The 9,427-nt window shown below is 37.7% G+C and overlaps 1 pseudogene; it reads right to left on the bottom strand.

Moving 5' to 3' along the window:
• Positions 1-4,357: 4,357 nt before the first annotated feature.
• Positions 4,358-4,828, bottom strand: LOC111749994 (large ribosomal subunit protein eL33-like; annotated as a pseudogene).
• Between the last annotated feature and the right edge of the window lie 4,599 nt (positions 4,829-9,427).

The raw sequence follows: 9,427 nt of genomic DNA, 5'->3' as shown, positions 1-9,427 counted from the left end.
ATAATAATAAAGAACAAGACTTCTATAATGGAATTAAATGCAATTGAAGTGAGAATTAGTAAACTAGAAGGTATATATAAAAAATTATCCAGAAAGAGATATTAAGAGATAAAGTGAGAGGAAATATGTAAGACAGGTTAACAAATTTGGAGAATATAATTAAAAGGTTTACGTATATCTAATGTATGTGTGTTCCTGAAGGAAAGAATAAAGGGAATAGGGAAGAGGTAATACTTGAAGAGATAATGGTTAAGAATTTTTTAATTTTTTTTTTCTTAAAGGTAGACCTATGTCTTCATATATGGGAAGCAGCACAAATTCCAAGTGGGCTAAATAAAAAGATATACACTAGGCCTATTGAAATGAAATTGCAGAACTCAAAAGACAAACAGAACATCTTAGAAACAAACATACAAAGCCCCCCAGCATATTATCCACAAGAACTGACAACAGACTTTCCAATAGAAAAAGAAGAAAACACCCACTCCTCACTTATCAACAGGATTAGGATCCAAAGACCAAGTCATTATGTGAAAATCAATGTTACGCAAAAATGAAGGATGACCACATCAAATTACAAAATGGAGGATGACTACATCATTACATAACTGCCAAATTACATTATTACATATCTGCCAAGTTACCTCATTACATAACTACCAAACCACTGAAAATCATGGCCCAGCCAAGTTGACACATAACCTTAACCATCACAGCCAGCATTACTCTTGCCTCATACCTCAGCATTCACTACTGCCAGATGTACATCGCTAATGCACAAAATAGTTGGTAGTAGATTTTTTACTATTGTCTAAATGTGAAATGTTAGATAAAGAGATAGTTGATAACTAAGGAGTAGTTGTAATGTTTTCAGAGTGCTGAGATAAAATTTTATTACGCTCTCACCCTTGAATGATAGTTTGGCTGAACAGACCATTATTTTCTTCTTGTTAATTCACTTAAAAAATTTTTTTATTGTGCTTTAAGTGAAAGTTTACAAATCAAGTCAGTCTCTCATACAAAAATTTATATACACCTTGCTTTTTTTTTATACACTCTTAGTTGCTCTCCCTCTAATGAGACAACACACTCCTTCTCTCCACCCTGTATTTCTGTGTCCATTCAGCCAGCTTCTGTCCCCCTCTGCCTTCTCATCTCCTTTCCAGACAGGAACTGCCCACATAGACTCATGTGTCTGCTTGATCCAAGAAGCTCACTCCTCACTAGTATCATTTTCTATTTTATATTCCAGTCCAAACCCTGTCTGAAGAGTTGGCTTTGGGAATGGTTCCTGTCTTGGGCTAACTGAAGGTCTGGGGACCATGCCTTCTGGGGTCCTTCTAGTCTCAGTCAGACCATTAAGTCTGGTCTTTTTACAAGAATTTGAGGTCAGCATCACACTGCTCTCCTGCTCCATCAGGGGTTCTCTGTTGTGTTCCCTGTCAGGGCAGTCATCGATTGTAGCTGGGCACCATCAAGTTCTTCTGGTCTCAGACTGATGTAGTCTCTGATTTATGTGGCCCTTTCTGTCTCCTGGGCTCATAACTACCTTGTGTCTTTGTTGTTCTTCATTCTTCTTTGCTTCAGGTGGTCGAGACCCATTGATGCATCTTAGACTGCTGCTTGCTAATGTTTAAGACCCCAGTCGCCACCCACCAAAGTGGGATGCAGAATGTTTTCTTAATAGATATTATTATGCCAATTGACTTAGATGTCCCCTGAAACCACGGTCCCCAAACCCCAGTCCCTGCTACGCTGACCTTCAAAAGTGTTTGGTTTATTCAGGAAACTGCTTTTGGTTTAGTCCAGTTGTGCTGGCCTCTCTTGTGTTGTGTGTTGTCTTTCCCTTCACCTAAAATAGTTCTTGTCCACTATCTACTTAGTGAATACCCCTCTCCCTCCCTCCCTCCCAACTCTCGTAACCATCAAAGAATATTTTCTTCTCTGTTTAAACTATTTCTTGAGTTCTTATAACAGTGGTCTCATACAATATTGTATTTTTTTTTGTAACTAATTTCACTCAGCATAATGCCTTCCAGATTCCTCCATGTTATGAAATATTTCATGGATTCATCATTCGAACATACAATTTTTCTTTGATATTTTAAGGCAAAAAATGAAACTTTTTTTTTTAATCACAAATAGATCTTTGCTGAAATAACTGCTAAGGGATGTATTCACAAAGACAGAAATTACATCCAGATAGTAGGAGTGAGATGCAAGAGGGAACAATGAAACAAATAAATTCATAAACATGGGGTAAATACAGATGAGTAGTGACTCTATGAAGCAACAGCATTAAAAAGGGATGACCCTTCAGAGTTGTCCCAAGTTGGTGCAAGGTGGTGTATATTACCTGTTGATCAGCCCTTGGAAGTGAGATTTCCTAGGAAAGGGATGTGAGTCTGGGCAAGGCACTTCTGAAACAGGGCTAACAGCTGAGGGTTGTCTGCCAGCAGAATACCTCACAAATAAGTTCTTCATCTTAAAGGGAAATCTGGGGGTGCATCACAACATCCATTACAAAGATCAGTTATGTTCCTATAGTCCAGCCACAAAGTTAGACAATATAATTTAAATAATAACTTGTAAAAGAGTTACAAAAATTCTAAGATATCGGTGAATAAATCCAACAAAAGTTTAAGGCATTTTAAGAAAAAAAATATAAAACTTTGTTGGAAGACATTAAAATAAAAAAAAAAATTAAAATAGGCCTAAGTAAATAGATATATCATGTTCGTGGGTGGCAAGATTCAATATTTTAAAGATGTTAATTGACTGCTAACGGATACACTGGTGGTTTCAAACCCACCCAGCAGCAACGTGTAAAAAAACTGTGTGACCTGCTTTCATAAAGATTAAAACCAAGAAAACCCTACTCACACATAGGTTGCCATGAGTCAGCGACTGGCTTGATAGCAGCTAACAACAACAATGCTCCCTAAATTAAGATAAAAAATCAAAATCCAGTAGATTTTTTTAACTTGACAACCTTATCCTAAGATTTATATGGAAAAATGAACAGCCAAGATTAACCAAAACCATTTTAGAAGTAGAACAAGGTAGGAAGACTTAAAAGCTATAATAATCAAAACAGGAGGGAAATGCCATAGAAATAAAAAAGACTAGTACAATTGAATAGAAAACCCAGAAAGTGACTCTTGTTTGAATAAAGACTTAATATAATAGTAATAGCATTGTAAATTAGTGAAGAAATGATAGCTTTTTAAACGAATGGTGCTGAGACAATTGATAATTTATATGGAAAAAGATAAAATTATATCTCTGCCTCACTCTATGTACAAAAATTTAATTCCAAGTAGATTATTTACGTGCAAGATATAAAACCTTAAAAATTCAATAAGAAAACATATAGAAATATCTTTATGACTTTGGGATAGGGAAAGCTTTATTAAGTAAGGCATAAAAAGCATATATCTTAAAGGAAAATACTGATATCTGTCTCCAATAAAAGGTTTATACAACAAAGATTACTTGTCATGGACTGAATTGTGTCCCCCCAAAATGTCTGTCAACTTGTCTAGGTCATGATTCTGTTGTATGATTGTGTGATTGTCTACCATTTTATCTTCTGATGTGATTTCCCTATATGTTGTAAATCCTATCACTATGATATAATAAGATGGATTAGTGGCAGTTATATTGATGAGGTCTACAAGATTAGGTAGCATCTTAAGCCAATCTCTTTTGAGATATAAAAGAGGGAAATGAGCAGAGGGATATGGAAACCTCACACCACCAAGAAAGCAGTGCTGGGAGCAGAGCATGTCCTTTGGACCTGAGGTTCCTGTGCTAAGATGCTCCCAGACCAAGGGAAGACTGATGACAAGGACTTTCCTCCAAAGCGATTGAGAGAGAAAGCCTTCCCCTGGAGCTGACACCCTGAATTTGAATTCGTAGCCTACTAGACAGTGAAAGAATAAATTTCTCTATGTTAAAGGCATCCACTTGTGGTATTTCTGTTATAGCAGCACTAGATGACTAAGACACTACTGAAATAAAATATAATAACAAGTCATAGTCTGAAAGAAGATATTCACATGTATGTAACTGACAGACGAATAATATCTAGAATATTTTAAGATCTCCCACAAAACAATAAGAAAAGGATAAGTGAACATTAAAATAGGCAAAGGATGAGAACAGGCAATTCACAAAAGATGAAACATGAATGGCTGGTAAACTTTTAAAAGTTGTTCAACCTCTCCGGTGGCCAAGGAAAAGTTCATTAAAACCACAAAGAGATAATCTTTCACATCCATCCAATTTTCAGAAATTGAGAAGCCTGCTTATTCCAAGCATTAGCAAGGAGTTGGGACAAAGAGATACTCGTTATTTTGCTGATGGGAGTATAAATTGGACCAACAACTTTGGAAAGCAATTTGTTAACATCAAGTTAAAAAAATTAGACAAATACACAGTTTTATTTATTTTTAATAAGTTTAAATCCTTAAGGAGCATAGCATCACACGAATTCTTCATCCAATGGCCTTAACAGGAAGGTTGTTTAGAAATTTGTCATGGCACAAATCATGCCACTGTTTCCATGGGTGTGAGCTACATTTCCTAATATTACTCGGGTTTTGTTAGGTTTGCTACCAGGAGTCACTGTGTTGTTCTTTGCTTTGTACACATAAGCGTATCTCTTGCTTAAATAAAATTCAGTTTCATCTCATGCATAAACACCTGAAATTTTAAGAAGAGCTGTGTGCTCCTTCTGGTTCTGGAGACGCTGCTTATAGCCAGTAAAAATGGTCTTGGACATATTTGCTGGTTTAGAAGTCCTGTTCCCAGAAGGTCTCCACATGCCCCAAGATAGCTGAAAGATGCAATATCAAATAAAATTTTAAGTGACCTTAATTTTCAACCCAGCAATTCTCTACTACCCTAGGTAAATTCTTTCACATGTGGATAAGAGTGCTCAATGTAGCAGCATTTATAACGGATAAAAACTGGAAACATGCTTAAATTTCCATTCACCATAGAATGGAGAAATTGAAGTATATTTATACAAGGACATATTATGCTAAAGTTAATGTGAACTAGTTACATGTCTCAATGTAGATAGGCCTTATCTTAGTCATCTAGTGCTGCTATAACAGAAATACCACAAGTGGATGGCTTTAACAAACAGAAGTTTATTCTCTTATGCTTTAGGAGGCTAGAAGTCTGAATTCACGGTGTCAGCTCCAGGAAAAGCCTTCCTCTCTCTGTCAGCTCTGGGGGAAGGTCCTTGTCATCAATCTTCCCTTGGGTAGGTCTAGGAGTTTCTCAGCTCAGGGTTCCTGGATCCTAAGGACACACTCCCCTCCTGGTTTTTCATTCTTGGTGATAGTAGGGGAGGAGTGGCTGGGGTACAGAAATTGATGTGCACGCCCATGGAGTGAGCAAACGCGAGATCCACCACAAACCTGGTGGGGCATAAGTTGGCCCAGAGCTCCTCTGTCCCCTCCAGGATGTGCTCATTAAAAAAAAAAAGAAAAAAAAAATTTTATTTTTTGGAGAAGTTTTAAGTTCACAAAAAAATTGTGCAAAAAGTACAGAGAGTTTCTATATTATCCCTTGTCTTAGGCTGGGTTCTCTAGAGAAGCAAAACCAGTGTGTATGTATGTGTATATATATATATATATATATATATACACACACACACATATATATACATATATATACACACATACACTTATATGCATGTACATATATGCATACATATACATGTGTACATGTTTATGCATATATATGTATACGTATATATGTAGAGAGAGAGAGAGAGGAAGAGAATTATATCAAGGAAATGGTTCACCTGGTGTTAGAAGCTGGAAATCCCAAGTCTGTGGGTCAAGCAGAAGGCTTCTTCTGATTCACGTGCCTGCAGGGGCTGATGAACCCAAGATTTAGAGTGCAGAGACTGATGAATCCCAAGATTGGCAGGTAAGCTGCTAGCTCAGGTTCTAAGAACCACAGGTCAGACGAACAGGAGCCAGCTGCAGGATCCAGAGTGAGCAAATCCAGGGAGTTATGCCAGAAAGTTCAAATACATTGGATGTACTCCACACCCCCAAGGAAACTCCCTTTCAACTGATTGGCTACTCACAGCAGATTCTATCATGAAGGTGATCACATCATATTAGATTTTATCATGGAGGTGATGACATCATTATATGACTGCCAAACTACATCATAACTGCCAAACCACTGAGAATCATGGCCCAGCCAAGTTGACACACAACTTTAACCATCACAGACCTTAAAAGCAAAATCTTGAGCCAAAATGAAACAAAATCAAGTTGCAGAAAAATATTTATAGTATGATATATATTGCTTATGAATATACATATATTGCAGTAAAATTGTAAAAAGATAAATGGCAAAAAGAAACATTCTTTGTTGGCTACCAGGGAAATCACTAACTAAATAGTAGACACATATTAACTTTGGTGAAGGAAAAGACAATAAACAATATGGGAGAAGTCAGCACAAAATGACCAAGGCAAAGGAAGACACCTAGAGGTATGAAAGATAGGCAACATTGATAAATACTATCACGTATATAATGCTGCAACAACAGAAATGACAAACAGTAATTTATGAGTAGATCATTAGGTAGATATGTGAGCTGAACATGTGTGAGTTGACATAGGGGAGGGAGCCCATGAACACAGATAAGTTTGGCAGTAGACATTTCTACATACATATCAATATGTACTGCAAACATTTATGTATACAACAGAACACACAAGGGGCAGAGTCATGAAAACTTCTTAGCCATAACCAAACACTTCATGGGATTGAATCACTGGGCTTGAGGGCTTCGGACCATAATCTTGAGGGTCATCCAGGACGATTAGCATAACATAGACCATAAAGGCAATGTTCTACATCCTACCTTGGTGAGTAGTAACTGGGGTCTTAAAAGCTTACGAACGGCCATCTAAGATACAATAATTGGTCTCTTCCCGACTAGAGCAAAGGAGAGTGAAGAAAACCAAAGATAGAAAGAAACAGACCAGTGGACTAATGGACCACATGAATCACAGCTTCCACTAGCATAAGACAAGAAGAACTAGATGGTGCCCAGCTACCACTATCACTCTGACCAGGATCACAATAGCAGGTCCTGGACAGAACAGGAGAAAAATGTAGAACAAAATTCAAATTCATAAATAAGATCTAACTTACCATTCTGATAGAGCCTGCTGGAAACCCCAGGACTATGGTCCTTAGACACACTTCAGACTTGGAACTGAAACCACTGCCCGAGATCACATTATAGTCAAACAATTGACAAGCCTATACGGTGAAAAATAACACCTGAAAGGAATGGGCACTTCAAAACGATCAACTATGTGAGGCCAAAAGGGCACCATTTGCCCAAAAGCAAAGTTCAGAAGGCAGGGAGGAGCAGGAATGATGGACAAATGGAAAAGGGGAACCCGGGGAGGAAGAGGGGAGAACGCTGGCATATTGAGGGGATTGCAACCAATGTCATGCAACAAGCTGTATATAAACTGTTGGTTGGGAAACTAATTTGCTCTATAAACTTTTACCTAAATCACAATGAAGTACTATAAAAAAAAATTAACATTTAAGAAAAAAAAAAACCATAAATGGAAGAGGAAAAACACCAAATTCAGGATAATAATTACTTCTGCAAGGGGAGGGTGGGAAGGAGAGAAGTAGGATTGAGGAGGAAACTTCATCATAGCTATGAAGTTTTTTTTTTTTTTTTTTTCCCTTAAAACCAATAAAACCCCTGAGGATCTAAAGGTATGAGGCAAATTTTAAGCTTGGTCAAAGCTGACTGGTGGGTACACAAGTGTTTATTTTATTTTTCTATACTTCTCAGTATTCTTGAAATACTTCAGAATTTAATAGAAAAAATTTAGCGAGTTTAAATAAATGGGCTGTCTAAGGAAAAAAAAATCTATTATTGTGGTTGGATTAAAATTAAAGTTGCAAATCTTTGTTTCTGACCGAAGAAACCCAATTTTACATAGACCATGGAATTTGCAAATAAAGTCTATCTCAGACTCTACATGGACTCTGAAAGAGGAGAGTTGAACATGAATACATTATATGTGCTGACAGTAATTAGACACTTCTTTAGTCTTTCTTCTCTGAGAATTGGGGATGGGATGAGGAAAAGAATGTTAGTTCAGGAAAAAAGTTCAGCTTTATGTTCCTTTCCCAAGAGGCCTCAGGAAACTCAAAGAAGACTCTGCAGCTTGTGCATCCACTTGTCCAAGTGCCTCTTCACCTCTGCTCACAGGAAACAGGCTTCCTACTGTGCGCAGAACTCCCTGCACCCCTGACATCTCTGCGGGGTCCCAGTCAAGGAGCAATAAAGCTGTGGTATCCAGGTCATCCTGTTTAGGAAAAAGTACAGAGGCAGCGTGGTTGATAACACCCCTGTATGCTCAATGGAAATAGAAAGATTAGGCTGGGCTGGAGAACCCTGAAAGTTAGAGCTTCGAAGACACCTTAGCAATATCAAGTTAAGCTTTTTTGTTTTGCTTAGTTTTTTGTATGTACTTAAACTTTTTGTTAAATGCAGTAGGTAAAACTGTGATCATTAAAGTGTTCTGGTTAAAGCAAATGAGGGGCCCCCAAAGTCAAATCCTTTGTGCCCTTCTCCCCCTTTTTAATTTTTCCGCTCTCATTCACAGTCCTGACAGCCCTGGAAGGGGTTCTAGGAAGCACATGTTGAAAAACACTGGTTTACATCCAGCCCTTCACTTGACAGATGACGATATTGATGCCCAGTGATTGCTGGGATTTGCTCAAGGTCACACTCAGGTGGTGGGAGGTAGAGCCTCTCAACCCTTTCTACTGCCCTCTCTACCATACCCTGTAAGCAGTTTCTTGATTTTCTTAGAATTGAACCAACGTAAGCAGGCTACATCGAGTTTTTCTCTTTATTTATTTTCTATATTCTAGATTTTAAAGACAATTTTGAGTGCGATGCTACAACTTTTTATTTCACTGAGCTCCATGTGAAGGAGTCAGAATTAATTCTTCAGTATTACAGTGATGGAGGGAGGGAAGAGGTATCCAGACTAATTTCATGTGGAGGACACAAGGGAATAAGAAAGGGTAGGTAGAGATATATTCCACTTTGCTTGCTCTGCCCCACAGTTCACTCATAAGCCCCACCCATTGAGATAATTTGGTTTATCAAGCTTCACTTTTAAAATGCTAACATCTTCCCTCCAGGTAAAAGCCATTGATCACTCATAACACAATGCAAATATTAATAATATTTCTGGAGCGCTTTCTCCGATACTAAGTCCTTTACCTGCATTTTCTTACATAATCTACATGACAGTGGTATGAGGGAAATACAACTACTATCTTCATTTACAGAAGGATAAATGGAGGTTTATGGAGGTTAAGTATTTCACTGAAAGGC

The sequence above is a fragment of the Loxodonta africana genome, chromosome 2 (assembly GCF_030014295.1).
Source record: "Loxodonta africana isolate mLoxAfr1 chromosome 2, mLoxAfr1.hap2, whole genome shotgun sequence".
Taxonomy (NCBI): domain Eukaryota; kingdom Metazoa; phylum Chordata; class Mammalia; order Proboscidea; family Elephantidae; genus Loxodonta; species Loxodonta africana.
This window is presented reverse-complemented; position numbering and strand designations above follow the sequence as displayed.